Source organism: Narcine bancroftii, unplaced genomic scaffold (assembly GCF_036971445.1).
Source record: "Narcine bancroftii isolate sNarBan1 unplaced genomic scaffold, sNarBan1.hap1 Scaffold_110, whole genome shotgun sequence".
NCBI classification, from domain to species: Eukaryota; Metazoa; Chordata; class Chondrichthyes; order Torpediniformes; family Narcinidae; genus Narcine; species Narcine bancroftii.
Genome location: NW_027211840.1, coordinates 862,523 through 884,720, shown reverse-complemented (window position 1 = coordinate 884,720; position 22,198 = coordinate 862,523). Strand labels below are relative to the sequence as shown.

Sequence of the window (22,198 nt, the reverse complement as noted above, 5' to 3'; positions counted from 1 at the left end):
TTGCAAGAGAGTGGATTCCTCGAACTCTTCAGGGGAGAAGGCGCTGGTCGATCCATCGGTTTAGGTGGGGCAGGGTATAGACATGGCAGCTGACTGGAATTGTCAGCAGGTTACTGAGACCTGGGAAAGGAGGGGAAGGAGGGTGCAGTAGTGTTCTGAGAGTGCTGAGGGAGAGGCAACATGGTTGCCACCTCAAGGCAACGGTCCCCTGATTGATTGCAGGGATGGGCTCTGTAAATAGACTCATAGATATCCAGCACAGAGCATCTTTGTCGCCCTGCCATCAGGAAGGAGATATGGAGGAATAAAAGCAGAGCAGCCAGGGAGGGAAATAGCATCTTCCCACAGGCCATGAGATTAACAAGGCAACATGAGCTGGATGGGAGCTAAGAATGAAAAGGGTGAGAGGAATATGGACTGATTACAACAGCTCAGCTAGCAGGAGAGAGGGGCTGAAGGGCCTGTTTATGTTTTCTCTATCTGGACCAGCTTTTGAGTTCAAGCTTTAAAAAACCCAATCATTTTTAAATTTAATATCAATGGTACAGAATGAATCAAGAGACAAGATGTCTGTCCAGCAGCAAGCGTCGAAGGCACTTCCTGAAACGGAGGCTCTGAAACCACAGGGAGGTTCTGGACGGAAAGAGGCCCAGCTTCTTCTGGAAGGAGGAGAGGAGAGGCAGGGGAAATGCGGGGGAAGGGAAGGGGAGGGGAGGGGCTAGGGATGCCGTCCACCGTTCACCTCCCCTTTCCTCTACACCGTTCCCCTCCCCTTTCCACTGCCCGTTCCCCTCCCACATCCCCTCCCCCTTCCAGTCCCCAGTTCCCGTCCCCCGCTCGCCTCCCCCATTCCCCTCCCCCTTCCCTTCCTCCTACTCCTAACCCTAACCCCTAACAAAATCCTAAACCTAACCTTAACACTACCGATACCCCCTACCACCACTCCACGTCCCCTAACTCTACCCCCACCCCATCCACTAACCCTAACTTTATTCCTACGCCTATGCCACCCCATAACCCCAACCCTAATGCTACCCACCATCCCCTAACCCCAAACCTCACTCCTCCTCTACCCCCCTGCTCCTACCCCCTTCCCCTATACCTAACACAAGCCCATTTCCCCGAACTATAGACCTAACCATAAACCAAGATATAGCCCTACCCCATGTCTCCTAACACTAACCCTCACTCTACCCAACTTCCCCAACCCTAAACTAAACCCTATCCCTATCCCTTACAACCTACCTCCTTCCCCTAACCCTACCTCCTACCCCTTCCCCATACCCGCACCCCCTACAACTATCCCCTTCCCCTAACCATACCTCCTACACCTTCCCCATACCCACACCCCCTACAACTACCCCCTACCCTATCCCTTACAACCTACCCCCTTCCCCTAACCCTACCCCTTCCCCATACCCGCACCCCCTACCACTATCCCTACCCTATCCCTTACAACCTACCCACTTCCCCTAACCCTACCTCCTACCCCTTCCCCATCCCCGCACCCCCTACCACTACCCCCTACCCTACCCCTTACCACAACCCCTACCCTTACTCCCTTCCACTACCCCCTTTCTCCTACCCCCTTCCCCTCCCCCTCCTTCCCCTAGGTTAGGGGTAGGAAGGGGAAAGGGAAGGGGGAGGGGAAGGGGAGGAGGAGAAAGGGAGGGGAAGGGGGAGGGTTAGGGGAGGGGATGGGGGAGGGGAAGGGGAGGGGGAAAGGGGAAGGGAAGGGCGGAGTGGAAGAGGGAGGTGAAGAGTGGAGGGCTGGGGTTAGGGCATAGGTGTGAGGGCAGGGGAAGGGGAAGATGAGCGGGAGGGGGTTGGGATGGAGGAGGGGTAGAGGAGAAGAGGGGAAGTGGGTGAAGGGACATGGAAGAGGCAGGGAATGGGGTTGGCAGGGCCAGAGGGATACGACGGGGAGGGGTTCAGGCCATCATGATGTTGTCCGTCCTCTGTTCAGCTGGGATGCGAGGTTCTTCTGGACTCGTGTCTTGTCTCTGAGATCGCTCCTTCTCCTGGGAAGAGAAATACGAGTGATAGAGATACTGTCTCTGAGGCCTGAACTCAATGACTTTGGAGGGTCTCAACACTTCCCCCATCATCCCCCCTACCCCTGAACCCTCCCCTCCCTCACACCAGTACTCTCCATTTTTCTTGAATTCCTGTCCATATTAAAATCCTTTTCATGCCTTTTTTGGACAAGCCTCCGCTACTACCCCGACAATGCATTCCAGCCACCCACTACATTCTGTGTTAATAAAATGTACCCCTCACGTCTTGCCTAAATTTCCCTCAGCTCACCTTAATTAGACGTCCTCTGGTATTCTCGCCCCAGGAATGCACACAATATTCCAAGTGTGGTCTGACGAGAATTTTATACATCTGCAACGATACCTCTCGGTTTTTGAACTCAATCCCCTGACTCCTGAAGGCCAGCACACAATACACCATCTTAAACTCCCTCTCAATTTGCACAGCAACCTTGAGTGATATATGGAGCAGGATCTAAATATTTCTCTGTCCTGCACACTGTTCATAATCCTGCCATTAACCAAGTGCTCTGCCCACACATTCTTGTAATCCGCATTCAATGAAGATATTGGTCTATATGAAGCTACTTTTAATGGGGCTCCAACCTTCTTTGGAATAACTGTTATTCGTGCTCTTGAAAATTACTCTGGAAATAAACCTGGACCAGTTGCTTATTTAAGTACATCGGATTTACAGGATTGAACTCCATCTGTCACTTCTCTGCAAACTGGATGACCTATGACAACCTTCTACACTGTCTACAACATCTCTACCTCTGTGTCATCCCCTGACGTACCCACCCTTCCACTCCCATCATCATTCATAAAAATCACAAAGAGCAGATCCCTTTGGAGCGCCACTAGTCATTGTTCCATCTACTTCTACCCTCTGTTTTCTGCAGACAAGCCAATTCTGAATCCACACAGCCAAGGCTCCATGGATCCCATGCCTCCCGACATTCTGAATGAGGCCTCCGTGGGGATCTTGTCAAGCACCTTACTAAAATCCTCGTGCAGCACATACAGACCTTGACCTTCATCTATCTCCTTTGACACCTCCTCTAAAAACTCAATTTGACTCGTGAAGCAGGACCTGCTCCTCACAAAACTATCCATGAGTTTGCCCAGCATGTTTGGGCATTGCCCTCGGCCCCAGAATCTGCAGACTTCCTGGCGAGTCCCTCCCTTACCCCTTCCCAGAGCTTCCGCATCCATTAGAACATCAAGCATTGCTGCCCAGTACAGGCCCTTTGGCCCATAAAGGCTGTACTGACCTTTGTAAATGTTCTCCACAACCTTTACCTGTACCACACCCATAGGAACATAGGAAGTGGGAACAGGAATAGGACAAAAATGGCCTATCGAGCCTGCTCCGCCATTCAATACGATCATGGCTGATCTAATTTATGACCAAACTCGACCTACCCTGCCTTCTCGCCATATCCCCAAATTCCTCTATCATGTAAAAATTCTGTTCCCTTACATCCACATGCTCGTCTCAGAGACTTTTATATGTACCTATTCTACCAACCGCTACCACTTTCTCTGGTGACGCATTCAAAGCTCTCACAACTCTCTGCATAAAAAAAATCTCCCCTCACCTGAAGCGGATGCTCTCTGAGATTTGCACCTGACACTTTAGGAAAGGTTTCTGGCTGTTCATTCCATCTAAGGCCCCCACAATCTTATTTAGAATAAGTTATTAAGCTGTGGATGGGGCAAGTTGGGAGAGGGAGGAGGGGAGAGAGCTGGTGGGGGAGGGGTGAGAGCTGGTGGGGAGGGGACAAGTCCGTGTTGTGGAGAGGGATCAGGACCGCGTTGAGGTGGTGAACGGACAGACATGGGTGGATCTACCTGCCGAAATAAAGGAGCAATAAGAAGGCCATCTCCGGATCTACCAGCATCTTCTGGGGCTTGATGTCTCAATGGAAAACCCCCTGAGGATGGAAGTAGGCCATGCTGTGCTACAGCTGGTACATGAACATCTGGCAACACAACGATATAACATGACCCACTCTGCCTCCACACTGGCCGGGTCTATATCCTGAGGGTAAGGGGAGGTGGGTGAAGGGCCCCTCCCTGCCAATCAACATCCATCCTCATCATCCTCTCCACCCCTCTCCCCTCACTACCCTTTCTCTCCTCACCAATACCCATTGAAACCCTCATGCACCCTTCATCGATATCCAGTCCCCAGCGAGACTCAGCCAGTAAACTCCTTCATATCCTCCAACCCCACCATCCAAGCTTGCCCCAGTGGACAACTTGACCACCCAGACCCACAACCACCTTGATGTAGATCATGGGAATGGGCTGCTTGGCCTTGTTGAAGTGCTGGACCATGCAGTGAACCGTCTTGGGAACATAGTCCAGACCCAGATTCAAATAAACCTGCTCTTCCTCTTGGACACAATACAAACATGTCAGCTGGATTTACCCTCCAAAACCCCGTGCCTCTCCCAACAGGAGTGCCAGCCCCTCCTGCTCTCTGTAGGCCTGATGCCCCCACTGCTCAACACAACATGGCATGAATCCAACGGCTCAGCGAGCAGAGCGTCAACAGGCCGTAGTGGACCCGTCCGCTGCCCCATCATTCGGCTTCTGGTGAGACTGCACAAAATGTGCAGCTCTGACCGCCCTCCCTCGTGAGGCAAGGATTCACCGGGGGAGAAAAACCATTGACGTTTCGAGATGAGAAATGTTTGCAGCCGGGTGTTGGCTGGGGTCGAACATGTGGAGGCTGAGTTGTTGGGACGATTCAGAGCAGGCGTTGATTTGGAGGTGCACCAAAAGGTGCCAAAAGTGAGTTATGGGGGAAAGTACATTCGTGAAATGAATTGGGGAAACAGACTGGAGGGGCTGAGTGGCCGAATTTGGTGACCTTGTCTTGTGGTCTTGGCTGCTGCTGTCTGGAGTTGAAATGGCAAGAGGTCATGAGTTAATGGGTGAGGAGCAGGGCAGCCAACGTCAAAGAGTCAGCACTGGTCAGAGGGGCAGGATGGAGGCAAAAGAGAGGCTGCAGCGAGACAGATCGATTGAAGGAATGGGGAAGGTAGCAGCAAATGATATGCATCAGAGTGAGGGTGGGGTGGGTGCAGGTGGATCTTACCTTGACTACAGAGGAGAAGTTGAGAAGAGGGACAATGATGATGTGATCCAACTTTCGCACGATCTGCAGTTTGCGGTTCTATGGCGAGAGAAGAACATCAGCAAGGCTGGGCGATGGGTCGGGGCCCTGAGGGGCAACTTGTCCAAGTTGAGGGAGGAGGCGGGGAGGAGATTTGTCAAGAGGTCAGAGGTGGGGAACTCCAAGGGAGGCCGAAGTGGGGGACTTTTCGAGAGTCAGTGGGGGGGACTTTTCGTGTCGCTGGAGTGGGGACTCGTCAGGGGGTTCAATGAAGTATCATTTCAGTTTTTATGATTGTTTTCCCAGCTTCTACTAAACAATGAATTTGCAGAAAATCTTTGATATTTGCCAGGTGAGTGTGTGTGTGTGTGTGTGTGTGTGTGTGTGTGTGTGTGTGTGTGTGTGTGTGTGTGTGTGTGTGTGTGTGTGTGTGTGAGTGTGTGTGTGTGTGTGGGGTGGGGGGTTGTGTGTGGGGAGGGGGGTTGCTGTTGTGGGTTTGTGTGACTTTCTCTGTTTCCAAACCCCATGGCTGCTTTGGTCCCTGTCAGATGCTCCTCTTTCCACCCACCCTTCAAAAATGTGTTTGGGGTGTTGTTTGTCAATTGGGTGTAATTGTGTGAAACGGGCTCATGTGTCGCAAGGGCCTGTGAACGTGCTGTAGACCCTAAATTTAAATATCAGGGTTTTTCATTTCCACACAACTGCTCCTCCCCCTCACCTTGAATCTCTTGTCTTGCAAGATCTTCTTGATGGCAATCAGCTCTCCGGAGTCCACCAGCCTTGCCTGGTACACCACACTGAAAGATCCATTGTCGATGATTTTAACATCTGTGCAGGACACCACCTTGGGGACGTTGGGTCCATGACACGGTGTGGCCACCTCTGTTGTGGCCTTATTGCCATGTCCTCTGGGGCAGAAGCAGCAGCATTTACACACCCAGAGGGTACACAACAGGTCATTTATCCCAGCCCAGCCTTGTTGTCCGAGTTAGTCTCTACCCCTCCCTCTACCTCCCTTCCAAGGGTCTCCAAAATGTCAGAATTGATCCTCTGGTGGTTCTTCCCAGCCTCTCAGTAGAAATATTGCCACCCCAGGTCCCTCTTTGATCACTCTCCTCAGACTGAGGCCAGTTCCGCAGCCGTTCACCTTATTTACAACCCTCCCTCCATGAGAGGATCGGGTCATCCTTGACCTTCAGCACGTCCCGGGGAGATGAACCACTCTGAACCCTACCACGGGTTTAGCAGAAGCCCTCCACATTCCCAGAAGCTCAGCAACACCGTGATCTTCCATGATGCAAGCGAGACCTCGTTGCCTGAGGGAGCAGGTGGTGCGGAGAGAGCCCCACTCTTCACCGCTCAACTCTGTTGGGTCCGCCGCAGCAGAAACACTTTCTAGCACCTTCATCCAGGTCCACTGGGGGAAAGAATCCTATCCCGGTTGGGGGTGTGTGGAGGTGTATGCAAGGGTGGAAGGGATCTTGTAACCACGGGGGGGGGGGGGCGTGGCGGGTGGAGGAGCGGTCGTGTCTCTCAGTGGACAGATCCCATTCCAGGTGGAGGGGGAGCTCTGTCCCATTTCTGTTGAAAGGTCTGCCTTCCATCCCCCTCGCAACTTCTCTTCTCCCTCAGACACCTCACACTCTCCCCTGCCCCGATTCCTCTACCACACTCTCATCCCCCACCCAACACCACCCCCATGGTTTCCCCAGTCCTTTCCGTCCCCTCGCACCCCATCCCCCCAGCTCAACCCTATGTCCCCTATCTCTGATCCAATCTCCCTTGACATTAGCCTGTGGTGCTACCCCGTTCCTTTGTTCTCCCCTCCACTCCTACAGACCCCATCCCTGTATCCCCTCACATGCCATTGTTCTCCCCTCCCCAGTCCCCTCCAGCTGTCTCATAAAGTGCCCTGCACTCAGGATGGGGAGAGGGGATTAAATGCAGCCTCCATTCTCTCCGCCCACACTGGGTAAAGGATGGTGCCAGAGGAGTCTCTGTCCCAGTAGGGGAGCATGTAACAGGCTCTTTATCTCACCCATGGGTGCAGGGTGCTTCCAAACACAACCCTGTTGATCAGAGGGTCCCTGGGATGAGACAGTGTTCTACTCCGACATGCGGGCCAGAATCCCCTTCCAGGAGATGCATCTTTCTCGTGTTGCTGTGCCATGGCACGACTCAGCTATGGCTGCCCCATGCAGTGACAACATCACCCCCTCTGTGTCATCATCTCCCCCCTCTGTGACACCTCCCCTCTCTGTGACACCCCTAGTGTAATGGGCAGGGACATCCAACCATTTAAATCCTCCTCAATTTCCCCAAGCAAGGGGAGAATAATTCAGCTGGTCTAAATTACTCGTTGTTATTTATTCTAACTCCTAGATATTTGATCCCATTTTGCCGCCACATTTGTTGACTATTTTCTTGACATTGGCTCTAATCCCCCTTCCTAAGTGACATGATTTTGCACATATCCCAAAAGAACTTATACCCAGAGATGTCCCCATAGTCCTCCAGGGTGGAGCACAACTTGGGCAATGAGTGTGTTGGGTCTATCAGATATATCAGAACAACTTCTGCAAATAAATTGATTTCATGCTCTTCCTGGCCTGTTCTGAAACCTTTAATGCCTGAATCCTGGCAAATGGCCTCGGCTAATCGCTCCATGGCCAGTACAAACTCACTCACTGGGGGAGTGGGGGGGAGTCAGACCTTGATTGGCATGCCTGTTGGCTACCTCTGTCCCTCTTATCTCGACATCAGTGGCTCAGGTTGGGGGAGTCTGTGCTGCCTCCTGCAGTGCACAGCAACGCTGCTGGACCACCTTTATCTCCTTATTTTCCTGGGCCCTCTGCAAATCTTTCCTTTCTATGATCTCACATTGGTTTCTCAGGAGAAACAATGGCAGCCAAAAGGCACCCTCTGATTCCCCTTAGATTTTGGGAACCCCGACTTCTTGAAGTGGGACCACACGTGGTGACCTATTTTCTCAAGATGTGGATCCAGGAGCTTGGACCAGTCTACCAGTTTGCCGTGGTCCGCCAGCATGCTTGCCAAGCTCCCGAACCCTGCACTCTCGTCAGTCCACCCGCAGATCTTGTTCTCCCTGCCTGCACTCGATTTCCTGCCCCAATTCCAAAGCATCTCCACTGCAGCTGTGTTCAGTCGGAACTCGAAGGACCCTGCTCACTGCACCAATTATTATGTGTGTGAAACTGATTCGAGGGGTCCCAAGGGTGGCGAATTTGAACACAGTTGTCTTTTATTGACACATGTAGTGAAGTCGCATGAGGAGTAAAACACACACACAGACACAAACTCGCCGGATTAATCGATAAACTTGCAACCACTCGTGGATAGAAGACTTGACAATCAACTTGTCACATATGATACCTTGAACAGGTCATTCATTCACTCATTGATCTTCGATGCCTGTGGGTGGTAGGGGATATGCAGGTGGCCCCAAATACTTGGCATCACCACCCATTGCTGGTCGGACGTTATCCGATAGGGTATTCCACATATGGAGCACGCTAAAATGGTGCTTGGTCGGCCCGCTGGCAGGACATCTGAGTATGTGCTGACCATCGTGAGAACATATCACTTTTTATTTTGGCAGGGGAGAGGCCTGATATGGTCAATTTATCAGACTTGGCCAGCTCCCGAACCCCAGCGAATGCGGCCCTTGGTTTTAATTGCTGACAAATAGGGCATTTGGCCATCACAGTTCTTGCAACATCATGAGACCCCCAGATCCTCTGTCCATCACAGTGCCCCCATATGCCCACATTTATGATGCACCAATGCTGCCAAGGCTCCGGGGTCTCTCTGCTTGGGGAAAAAAGTGGCAGAGCATATTTGAGCAGCTCAGTCCACAGTGGCATTGCGTCAGCTTCAGCGGTTTTCCTGGAGGTGTGTCCATCCACGTGGTGGACCCTGACTATTCTTTTGTTGTTCCACCTCTCAGAAGATCTGCCAGTGCTGTTGTCCTCAGAGCAGGCAGCCATGGATCTGCCTCCCTGTCTCCTGACGCCGACCCATCCACACTGACCTGCTGTTTGGCACAGCCCAGAAATCCTGTTGCACTGATCGGAAAAGAGGCTCCTGGGCCCACCTGGTTGTCCCTTTTCGTATCAGTGCCACAGCTGCCAGCTTGGACAGTTGGCTCTCCCCTCCACCTCACCCTCTTGTGTCAGTACTTTATCTGTGGTGGGCTGGAGCGCTCCCACCTTACACCACTGTTTTTCGCACCTCCACCAGCCGGAGCCGTCAGTAAACCAAGCTTTTTCTCTGCTGTCCAGCATCGAGGGTGTTGAACGGTTTGCCCCAGGCCATGGTGCCAAGCTCTTCTCGGGGTCATTCAGGTGGGAGGCTGTCACTTTCGGGCAGGACATGATTTGTTCTTGCAACTGGCTCAGCCCTTCGATCCCGGCCTCTGTGCGGTCTGCCATGTACCACTTCTTCGGTCCGCTGTGAGTGGCATCCGCAGATTTAACCCATCACATGTTGGGGAGGTGTGGCTGGAGTGTGACTGTCTCTGCTGCCATCTGGTTCTCTGTGGTGAGCAGGCGAGCATCTGACACTCAGATGGGGAGTCGCGGGAGGCAGCTTCCAGGAGGGAATTGAACAAGAAGCTATGTGGGACTCGGCGACCTTGACTCTTTTGCTTGACGCTCCACTTGGCCATTGTCTTCATGGCAGAGACAAGTCATTCAAAGTGTCTTCCAGTTTTGAGGGGTTGGGGATACTTGTGGTCAGTGGCAGTGGTGTTCAACAGCGTGTTTTGCAATTAAAGAAGCCATTTGTTGTTCAGGTCATCAATGAAGCGGTGAGTTTTTTTTTCTGGGCAACATTGTACAGTAGATGGAGGGGCAGGGTGAGATGGGGAATATGTTGGCACCAGTAACCCAAAAGACCCACAAACCTTTGTGCCTCAACTTGTTGGTGGGCACCGCAATGAGGATTTTGCTTTGAGCAACCATTGATATTTCAATGCTGCCTGGATTCTCAGGAAAAGGACTGTTGGACTAGGACCCTGGACCTTTTCCAGGTGGTGCCTCCCTGGTGCCAGTATCTGGGGTGTTGCTGCTGGTGTCCAAGACATCCTAAAGTGGGCCAGAGGTTGTGGTACATGGAGATACCAATGACATAGGGAGGAAGAGGGAAGAGTTCCTGAAAAGTGGGTCCAGGGCGTTTGGTGAGAGCTGAAAAGAAATAGCATGAAGGGAGTCATGTTGGGATGACTGTCTGGGCCATGCGACAGTGAGAGCAGGAACAGAATGAGGTGGAGGATAAAGGCGTGGCCTGAAGGTGCGGGTAAAGAGCTCCTTGAGGGCATCCTATTTGCCTTGCTCGGGAGGCTGATGTCGGAAGTCGATGAGCCTTGCTGCCATGTCCTGATGAGCAAGAACATCATGGAGGAGTAATGGATGTCATCAGCGGTGATCTCTTGGAGGTGGAACTGGTCCTTGGCCTGTTTGAACCCCACGTGTGGCTGCGACATCCAGAACATTGACAGCTTCAACCAAACCATCTGAAGCGCCGCCTGGACCGTGGTCTTCACATCCAATTGAAGGGCTGGGTCCTGCTGAGGTCACCACGGTAGCAGGCGCGCTCCCGCGAAGTCTGGAAAGAATTACATGCACCCAAGAAGTGGAAGTGGAAGATAAGTTGCTTGAACAGGCAGCTCCAGCCTCCGGTTGGAAGGCGATCCTCCCGTTGCTCATTGATTCCCAAGATGTGGGTCATCCCCTGGGATGAAGGGCATTGGCCCCAACGGGGTCTGCGCTGTCAGCGTGTTTGTCGGCTCTCTAGTGTAGTGACTCGTGTCTCGGTTAACAGGCCACTCCAACTCGATATGTCAGAAGAATATGGAGCCCATATTTACCAAGGGTGGGTGTGGATATTTACATGAAACCCTGACTCTCCCTTTCACCTGAAGGCCTCTGTTTATTCAATGAAACTTTAAAGTAACAGACACTTCTGTTGAGGCGAGAAGGGGAGAGGTTAGGATATTGGGGATGAAGGTGGGAGGTGGTTTCTTTATTCTTTCTTTTATAGATGCCACACATTAGATGAGCATTATTATTAATTGTGTGAATTTGTTGTGGATTTAAGTATATAAATATTTTTTTTAAATTATCGGCAGGACCACGAGTGGCAGATAGGATCATGGGGACTCTCACCCCCCAACCCACCCACCCCAAATATCAATGGGATAAACCGGGTTCATTGTCAATGTCGTCGAGGATCCCTTCCACCTGCCCACAGCATTTGGCAGCTCTTCTCATCAGGAAAGAGGTCGAGGAATATCGGAGCCAGTAGCACCAGGCCCAGAAACAGATTCTTCCTGCGAGCAGTGAGGATGGAGAATGATGGATGACCGGCTCAGACAAAGACTCCAAGACTCTGCTATTGATTCAACAGATTTTATCTCTTTTTTGGGAGGGACTGCACGTGTATCATTTGTCTCTCTGTGCATAGGTCCGGTTGTGTGTTTGCAGAGGTTTCCACCATGAATACAGTTTCCTCGGGTTCAATTTGAACGGGTACAGAGGAGCTTTCCTGGATTGGAGAATGTATCTCATGAAACAAAGTTGACTGAGTTCGGGCTTTTCTCTTTTTCACCCCAAAATTAACTTTATTCTAAAATTATTGACCAAGAGGACAACTGTTCCATGTCTTTTCTCATCCTCGTGTTGCATGCCTATATTCCTTTCACTGCACCTGTTCTCTGTTTAGCATCATTCTACCACTTTGACACCTCGTGGTTACTCCCTGCACTCTGTGGTTGAAGGGGTTCCCCTTAGACTCCGCCCCTCAAGACCCGGAGGATTAGAGTCCTTACCCACAGCGCCCTCGTGTTGGCTGCGCCAAGCCTCAGTGCATCTCTCAGCAACCTGGAATAGGCCGGTGGGCAGCGTTCCCTCACCCACATCTCCATGTGCTAAAAGACCAGCAGGTTAACGTCGAACAGTTATGCCCTTCGGACCTCGATGTTGCGCTGACCTATCAATTCCAAGCAAAATAAAAACTTGACCCTTCCTCCTTCATAACCCTCCATTCTTGCAATGGAGGGAGTGCAGAGACAATTCACCAGGCTGATACCTGGAATGGCAGGAATGACTTATGAGGAAAGATTGCACAAATTGGGATTGTTCTCACTGGAGTTTAGAAGATTGAGAGGGAATCTCATAGAGACATATAAAATTCTGGCAGGGCTGGACAGAATGGATGGAGATGGGATGTTTCCAATGGTGGGAAAATCCAGAACCCAGGGCCATGGTTTGAGGATAATAAGCAAACCATTTAGGACCGAGATGAGGAGGAATTTCTTTACCCAGAGGGTGGTGAATCTGTGGAATTCATTGCCACAGAGGGCAGTAGAGGCAGGTTCATTAAATATATTTAAGAGGGAATTAGATCTATTTCTTCTGTATAAGGATATTAAAGGTTACGGAGAGAAGGCGGGGACGGGGTACTGAACTTTAAGATCAGCCATGATCTCGTTGAATGGCGGAGCAGGCTCGAAGGGTCGAATGACCTACTCCTGCTCCTATTTTCTATGTTTCCTTCATTCATGTGTCCAAGAAGCCCTTAAATGCCACTAATATTTTAGCCTTCATCACCACTCCTGGCAAGACATTCCTGGCACCCACAACTCTGTGTAAAAACAAGTACCCCTGATATTTCCCCTAAACCTTCCTCCCTTTGCTTTGGGCTTCTATTGTTTGCTTCTCTTATCTGGGTTTCAGGCAGACCAAAGGGCATCTTTCACTGAGTTTCTGGTCTTCCAGCAGTTCTGGATGTCTGTCTCTCGATGCTCTGCTCAGGGTACCACCCCGCAGTATCTCATCAAGTCCTAGTCTCAGTGTCAGCAGGAATTCCATGCTGACCACTGCCTGATGGCCCTGTGGTCAACAGTGTTTGTCTATGCAACCATTCCCATGAAGGTGATGGGGCAAAGTCCTGCTGACTAGGACATTGTGTGGCATCAGGGCCAGACCAATCTTTCGCAACACCTGAGCCAGGTAGAACTTCAGCACATAGCGGCTTTTGGTGCCCTTGCACTTTGTTTCCAAGCACAGCCAAACACAATAGCCATGCTGGTTAGGGTTATGCCCCCATTGATTGACGACGTACATGGTCCTCCAGACTCTATACATTTTGGACCCCCACATGAATAGGAAATGTGTTTTGGGAATTGACAGGGTGGAGGTGTGGGGATGGGCCACACCTGCCTCACGTGCAGCAGTACCCGAGAGCTCCTTGCACCTGATGACCAGGTTCTACCGGATTGATAGAGTTGGGCATCTCTGTGGTTCTCCATGTCTCCTGGAACTGGGGGTCTCCTTACTGCTCCCCATCTCCTTGAGTTGGTACTTTGTTCTCCACCATCACCACAAGACAACCAAGACCCCTGGATGGAGGGCAGTGGTGCAGAGAGATCAGTGAGAATATGGGTAGTTTCAACAGGGTGGGGTCCATTCTGATGCCTGATAACAGGAGGAAACCAACGGGGAAGGAGGATGCAGGGCATTCGATAGCAGATGGGGCAGGGTGCAGACACGGCAGCTGACTGGAATTGTCAGGGGGATACTGAGACCTGGGAGAGGAGGGGAAGGAAGGTGCAGTTGTGTTCTGACGAGAGAGTGCTGAGGGAGAGGCAACATGGGTGGAACCTCAAGGCAAGGGACCCCTGAATTTTTTGCAGGGATGAGCTCTGTAAATAGACTCCCAGATATCCAGCAAAGAGCATCTTTGTCCCCCTGCCATCAGGAAGGCGATATGGAGAAATAAAAGCAGAGAAGCCAGGGAGGGAAATAGCTTCTTCCCACAGACCGTGAGATTGACAAGGCAACATGAGCTGGATGGGAGCTAAGAATGAAAAGGTGGAGAGGAATATGGACTGATTACAACAGCACAGCCAGCAGGAGAGTGGGGCCGAAGGGCCTGTTTCTGTGTTGTCTATCTGGACGAGCCTTTTGAGTTCAAGCTTTAAAAGACCAAACCATTTTTAAATTTAATATCAACGGTATAGAATGAATCAAGATACAAGATGTCTGTCCAACGGCAAGTGTCGAAGGCACTTCCTGAAACGGAGGCTCTGAAATTACAGGGAGGTTCTGGCTGGTATGAGGCCCGGCTTCCTCTGGAAGGAGGAGAGGAGGCAGGGATAATGTGGGGGTAGGCGTGGGGAGGGGAGGGGGTAGCGATGCCTTCCTCCATTCACCTCCCATTTGCTCTACACCGTACCCCTCCTCATTCCCATGCCCATTCCCCTCCCCCATCACTTCCCCATTTCCCGTGCCCCGCTCGCCTCCCCCGCTCCCCTCCCCAACCTAACCCTAACCCCTAACAAACTCTATCCTTAACGTTAACACTACCGATACCTTTAAACACTACACCACGTCCCCAACCCTAACTCTTATTTCCACTCTGTCCCCTAACCCTATCCCTACGCTGTCCCCTAAACCCAACCCTAATCCTACCCACCTTCCCCAAACCCCAACTCACACCCCACCTCTACCTCCTACTCCTACCCCCTTCCCCTAAACCTAAAACAAGCCCACTTCCCCAAACTCTAAACCTAACCCTAAACCTCGACCTAACCCGAGCCCACATCTCCTAACCCCAAACCTAACTGTACCTCTACCCGTCCATGACCCATATCTTAATTCTACCCACCTTCCCCAACCATAACCTAAACCCTACCCCTATCCTCTACACCTACCCCCTTCCCCTAATCCTACCTCATACCTGAAACCCCTTCCACTACCCCATTACCTACCCCTACCCTCTCACTACCTCCTTTCTCCTACCCCCTTCCCCTATCCCTCCTTCCCCTAAGTTAGGGGTAGGAAGGGGAGGGGAAGGAGGGGAAGGGGAGGAGGGGAAGGGTAGGAGGTGAAGGGGAGGGGCAAAGGAGAGGGAAAGGGGAGGTGAAGGGAGGAGGGCTGAGTTTAGGGCATAGGTGTGAGGGTAGGTGAAAGGGAAGGTGAGTGGGAGGGGGTTGGAATGGAGGAGAGGTAGGGGAGAAATGGGTGGGGGAAATGGGTGAAGGTATATGGAAAAAGTGGGGAATGGAGTTGGCAGGGCCAGAGGGAGAAGGGGAGGGGTTCAGGCCATCATGATGTTGTCCGTCCTCTGTTCAGCTGGGATGCAATGTTGTTCTGGACTCGTGTCTTGTCTCTGAGATCGCTCCTTCTCCTGGGAAGAGAAATACGAGTGATAGAGATGCCGTCTCCGAGGCCTGATCACGATGACTTTGGAGGGCCCCAACTCTTCCCCCATCAACCCCCTCCCTACCTCTGCACACTAGGGCCTTTCCCTTCCTCTGCTTTACCTGAGGAAGTGTGTTATGGAGAAAACCACAATCTATATCTGCAGATCTCAGAGTACCGTGTCTCCATCAGGCAACACCCTGGTTCACCACGACATGGCAGCAAGATGCTGGACAAATCATGGATGGATCAGTCGAGTCCCTTCAGCTGACCCATCTGAACCTACCCCATAACAATATTACTCTTCCCTCCCTCCACCAGTACCTTCTGTTTTTCTTTTATTCCTGTCCCGAAATTAAAATCTTTTTCATGACTTTTTTGGACCAGCCTCCACTACTACCCCTGGCAATGCATTCCAGCCACCCACTACATTCTGTGTCAACAAAATATCCCCCTCACATCTTGTCTAAAGTTCCCTCATCTCACCTTATTTAGACGTCCACTGGTATTCTCGCCCCAGGAATGCACACAATATTCCAAGTGTGGTTTGACTAGAATTTTATACATCTGCAACGTTACCTCTCAGTTCTTGAACTCAATCCCTGACTCCTGAAGGCTAGCACACAATACAGCATCTTAAACTCCCTCTCAATTTGCACAGCAACCTTGAGCGATTTATGGAGCAGGATCTAAATATTTCTCTGTCCTGCACACTGTTCTTAATCCTGCCATTAACCAAGTGCTCTGCGCTCATGATCTTGTAATCCGCATTCAATAAAGATATTGGTCTATATGAAGCTACTTTTAATGGGTCTCCAACCTTCTTTGGAAAAACTGTTATTCATGCCCTTGAAAATGACTCTGGAAATAAACCTGTACCAGTTGCTTGTTTAAGTACATCTGTATTTACAGGATTGAACTCCATCTGTCACTTCTCTGCAAACTGGATGACCTCTGACAACCTTCTGCACTGTCTACAACATCTCTACCTCTGTGTCATCCCCTGACGTACCCACCCTTCCACTCCCATCATCATTCATAAAAATCACAAAGAGCAGGGGTCCCAGAGCAGATCCCTTTGGTGCACCACTAGTCATTGTTCCATCTACTACGACCCTCTGTTTACTGCAGACAAGCCAATTCTGAATTCACACAGCCAAGGCTCCATGGATCCCATGCCTCCCGACGTTCTGAATGAGGCCACCGTGACGACCTTGTCAAGCACCTTACTAAAATCCACGTGCAGCACATACAGACCTTGACCTTCATCTATTTCCTTTGACACCTCCTCGAAATACTTAATTTGACTCGTGATGCAGGACCTGCTCCTCACAAAACTATCCATGAGTTTCCCCAGCATGTTTGTGCATTGCCCTGGGCCCCAGCATCTGCAGACTTCCTGGCCAGTCCCTCCCTTACCCCTTCCCAGAGCTTCCGCATCCATTACAACATTAAGCATTGCTGCCCAGTACTGCCCAGTACAGACCTTTGTAAACGTTCTCCACAACCAACTAACCCTTACCCGTACCACACCCATAACTATGGGTGGATTAAATATCCAATTAACTACTTTCTGAAGTAATGCATCATGAATTTGATGTTGATTCCAATTTTGAATAACTTTTCATAATTCTCGTTCAGCTCCTTTAAAGTTAGATCCATTATCAGAACATAATTCTTTTACTTGACCACGTCTAGGAATAAAACGCCAAAGAACATTAATAAAAGAGTCTGTATCAAGCAATGACGCTACTTCAATATGAATTGCTCTCATAGTCAAACAAGTGAAAATAACTCCATATCGTTTTTCAACACTTCGTCCTCACTTTACTTGCAAAGGACCAAAATAATCAACTTCCACGGATGTAAATGGGAATTCATCAGGTGAAACTCTGTCCTGTGGTAAATCTGCCATTTGTTGTTGTCCAGGTTTTCATTCTCTCTGTTAGTCACAAAGAGATGAAACCTCATGATTTCATTATTAATATATTTAAGCACTGATGTTCTATCAGTCCAAAACACAGGATCTGCTAACTCCATCTGTAATTGTCTTCTTAACATAGCGTCCATTTTGCTCGCCATAATAGCAGCAGTCAATTCCATTCAAGGTCTGGTGACTGACTTTAATGGAGCCACTCTGTCTTTTCCCATTACAAATCCACCATCTACTCACACTTGGTTATTTCACAGGACTCAGTAACTGACAGGATCAAAACCACCTTCACTTACATCAGAAAAATGGTGTAACTGAGCAAATGTGGCCACTCCAAAGTCTGTTGACTTCAAAATTTCCAAGTATTTGAAGACGCTCAATCTAATTTTTCCAATCTTGTGCAATGGATTCTGGATTAGTTTCATCCCATCCAAATTTTCTTCTGCACAAAACTGGTATTTGGCCGGGCTGATCATTAGGCTGAATTCAGCCAGTCGGGAGAAGAGGGTGTGCAGGTGAGACTTGTGTTGTGCCCAGTCTCTGCTGGCGAAAAGAATGTCATCCAGATAAATGAACACAAAATTCAAATCCCTGCGCACCGTATCCATGAGGTGCATTATGTCTGGGCGGTGTTCTTGAGCCTGAAAGGCATGCATAAAAATTCGAACAAACCGAAGGGTGTGATGATGGCCGTTTTGGGGATGTCCTCGGGGTGCAATGGGATTTGATGATACACGCACACCAGATTGACCTTGGAGAATACTCTCATATCATGCAGATTGGCCATAAAGTCCTGAATGTGAGGGATGGGGTAACGGTCAGATACTGTCATATCATTAAGCCGTTGATAATCTCCGCAGGGGTGCCAGCCATCGGAGGCTTTTGGGACCAGGTGGAGCGGTGAGCCCCAGGGCTGTCAGAGCGACGAATGATCCCCAGTTCCTGCAGATGCGAGAACTCCTCTTTCGTTATCTGGAGCTTATCTGGTGGGTTTAACAGTAATGTACGATAAATTGTATCAGACACTATGACCCCAGGTTCACAGTTGGGAGAATATATAACGGAGATGTACAATCGACGACCTTGGCAGATACTGAGACACTGTGTTCACAGTACTGAGAAGGTTTAACAGAGAAGTATGGTAGAATAAAGCAGAATCTGTGACTCCAGGTTTACAGTAGTAAGAAGGTTTTAAAATGATGTATAATAAACTGAGGCAGATACTGTGAAATCTGGTTCACTGTGGGTGGAGGTTAATGGTGATGTACAGGAGACTACGTAGATACATTGATACTGGGCTCAGAGTGGGGAAAAAAAGCTTTATTGGTGTTGTATGGGAAACTGAGGCAGTTACTGTGACACCGGGTTCATAGTGGGGAAAATGTTGAACAGAGTTGTACGATAACCTTTGGCAAATAAAGTGACACCAGCTTCATATTGGGGAGAATTTTTAATGATGATGTACACTAAACTGTGGCAGATACAGTACCACCAGGCTCACATTGAGGAGAAGGTTTACTGGTGATGTGCGGTAGAGTGGCAGGCTCTGTAACACCGAGTTCACAGTAGTGAGAAGGTATAATAGTGATGTACGATAAACTGTGGCAGATACAGTAAAACCGGTCTCCCAATGGGGAGAAGGTTTAATGATGATGTGTGGTAAACTTAGGCTGATACTTTAACACGAAGTTAACAGGGGGAGAAGGTTTAATGTTGATGAACGGTAGATTGAGGCAGAAACTGAGAGACAGCATTCACAGTAATGTGAAGGTTTAACAGTGATTTACTATAAACTGTGTCAGATACTGTGACAAGATGGTGCAGAGGGTAGACGTGTGGTTCCACCCTTCCCCAGTTAGACTATTAAATGCTTGATCTTAAAAGTTGTAAAAGTGATTAAAAATACTGTTTATAGACTTTGGAATTGTGGACGATCAAAATAGCTACAAATGTGAAAAAATCGAAAACTCAGTTCCAGAAGAAATTACCTTACAAAAGTGTTGAAGAATTATGGCCGAGTTCAACTTGAAGCAACGGAGTCGTTGACTGGCGTCTCCAAGCCTCAGAGGATTCCTGCCCGGCGAAGTATTTCGTCGGCACCACTTGCGCTATCGCAAGATGGCACCAGCTCAGCGATGAGTTCAGCGGTTTTGACTCGTGCACTCATGAACACAGGCGTGAGGGCGGGCCAGCTGAGCGAGGACAGGCACATAAGCGTGCAGCATTGCCTGGTGGTCAGGAGAGGTACAGTGTAGCATCAGAAGACGCACTGCGTAGTCGGTGGCCCTACTGGGCATGCACAGTGTGTTGAGGGTCCACAAACCTTTGGAGAAGGTGTGGGCTGTGGGGGAGCCTGATCGACGGTGAACTGACGAGGTCGGCACACTGTTGTCGGGTGTCCAGACCCACAGCAGCACCGGAAGAGGACCTATTGCTATGGAGGAAGAAGATGCTCAATTTCATTAGAATTTCAACAACTGGGGACTGCGGCAAAAGAAGGTCAGCCTCAAATGGAGGTGATGGATCCTGGACTGGATTCTGTGTTTCCAATTCGGGAAGGGATTGCTCAGCTCATGGAAGATATGGCAAATATATCAATGCAGATGACTCATCAGATGACTCAAGGATTTTCAGAAATGAAAACTAAAATGAACACTGTGTGTGAAGAAATAACTTTTATGAAGCAAGATATTAATGTAGTTAAGAGTGATGTTACGAGATGGACACGATCAGTGGATACTGTGCAAGATCATTTTAAAAATATTGAGGAGGCTTTCTTGAATGCAAGAGTCAAATGGAGCATAATAGAGAAAAAATGGAAATAGTGGAAGATCCTTTTGTAGATTGGGGGATTCAGAAGAAGGAATTATTGAAGAAGTTTGGCTCATTAGAAAACCAATGTCGTAGAAATAATGTTAAGATAGTAGGTCTTCCGGAAGATATGCAAGGTTCGGATCCGATGTAGGTTTTGAAGAAATGGATCCCAGAAGTGTAGGGCAGGTAATTTATTCCAGATGGACTGGAATTAGATCGAGCAAACAGAGCGTTAAGGAAGAAACCATTTCCAGGCGAATTACCACGAGCAGTTATGATTCACTCTTTTAAATATCAAGACAGAGAGATGATCCTCCGATTGGTGGTGCAGAAAACACGGCAAAATCAGGATCCACTGATGGTTCAAAATAATAGGGTTTTTTTTAATGCAGATCTGAGTCAAGAAATTATCAGAAGAGACCGAGAATTTAATTCAGCCTAAGAAGTATTGTGGCGAAAGGGATATAAATTTGCTTTTCGTTATGCGGCAGTATTGAAAGATTTTTATGGGAATTTTCAATCTCAGTTTTTTGAGAATGACCACGATGCTTTAATATTTGCTAATTCATTGCCAGATGTATGAGGAAGTGGGCGATCGTCACCATTGTCACCAAAGGGAAAGGTCAATGGGAATGGAAATGGGAAGATTGGAAAATATGGAAAGAATGGGAAAAAAGTTGAATTGACACAAAGTCTTCTCGATATTGAAGATCCGGAACAATCAGTGGGACTGGAATCACTGGGTTGAATGTTTTTGTTTCAGTACTTTGTGAAAGTCTGACTGGGGGTGGGTGACACTGAGTCCTTTAGTCACATGCCACTTGTGGACTTTACCACACCCAGATTTTTAGGGGGCTACTACTCTTGAGTAACTTGTTTTGGGATTGATGTTTCTCTTTTTTTTGGAATTTTTAAAATAGGTGGGGATTAGAATACTGTGAGACTTAGAAGGGGTGCATTATTTTATAGTAGGATTCACATTTGTGAGGTTTAACAGTGATATACTATTAACTGTGTCAGATACTGTGACACCAGGTTCACAGGGGGAGAAAATTTAACAGTGATTTACAGTATGTTGAGGTAGATAATTTGACACCAGGAGTAAAGTGGGGACCAGGTTTAATGGTGATGTACTGTAGACTGAAGCAGATACTGTGACACCAGGCTCATTGTATTGTTCATTTATCTTAATTACAACATCTTATATATATGCTCCATTTTTTGTGGCAACTTCCAAACATTAGATAAACTTCTATTCTAATCAGATTTTGTTCATTTAAATAGGACACCACTAAAAGCCCAAATCGTTTGATCTCTTAAGTATTGCTGCTCAAATTAATTTCTTTACCTGGGTTTGGGTTCAACGGCACTTCAGTTTGCTTCATTAATTTTTCAGCCCCTCGTTTTGTGCTTTCTGCTTTGCTCAGCCGATTCGCCAAATGGGCATCCAACTCTGTCTTCTCAGCTTGACCCAACATCTCCTCTGTAAACTTAAGCAAACCAAGAAGACTAACGTTAAAATTTTCACCTTGGCATTTTCAAAAACAAAAATGACGCTGTGACTTGCAGTTTCACATCATCATCCCACTTGCTAAACTTGCAAGCAACTGCACCTCATCCTACAGCTGGAAAATTGCAAGAGAACTGCTTGGTTAAAGCAAAGATTCCACCCAGTCACCCCATTAAAGGCCTCCAAGTTAACAACAGATAGCAACCTGAAAGTTAAATAGAAAGATCTGTATCAGGAAGATTAACGGGCTTTAAAAAAAAATAATTTCCACTATTGAAAGAAAACTCCTCAGGGAACACCAGGCTCTTGTTGAACAATTCCTGTTGTATTCCTCAAAATAGTTTGAATCTTGATTTCAAGCAGAGTCATTTGGTGAGATTGTTGGTCCAGAACAAACCCTGCCCACACACTCCCTTAAATACCTGCAAAGTCGTGGCTCAGCTCTGCTCCATGCTTAAGCTATCAAGCTTTTCTGAAGAGAAAACGGACTTCAGATGCTGGTACGTTGAGTCACAAAAACACTAATGCTTGCCTGAACAACACACCTCTATCTGA

General features: G+C 48.8%; 1 long non-coding RNA gene across 1 annotated transcript; it reads right to left on the bottom strand.

The window, feature by feature from the left end:
• Positions 1-1,562: 1,562 nt before the first annotated feature.
• LOC138750250 (uncharacterized) lies at positions 1,563-6,800 on the bottom strand. Its single transcript, XR_011349197.1, has 3 exons — positions 5,882-6,800; positions 5,146-5,223; positions 1,563-2,021 (listed from the first exon to the last, which is right to left on the bottom strand). It is a non-coding gene; the product is annotated as an uncharacterized lncRNA (long non-coding RNA).
• Positions 6,801-22,198: the final 15,398 nt, after the last annotated feature.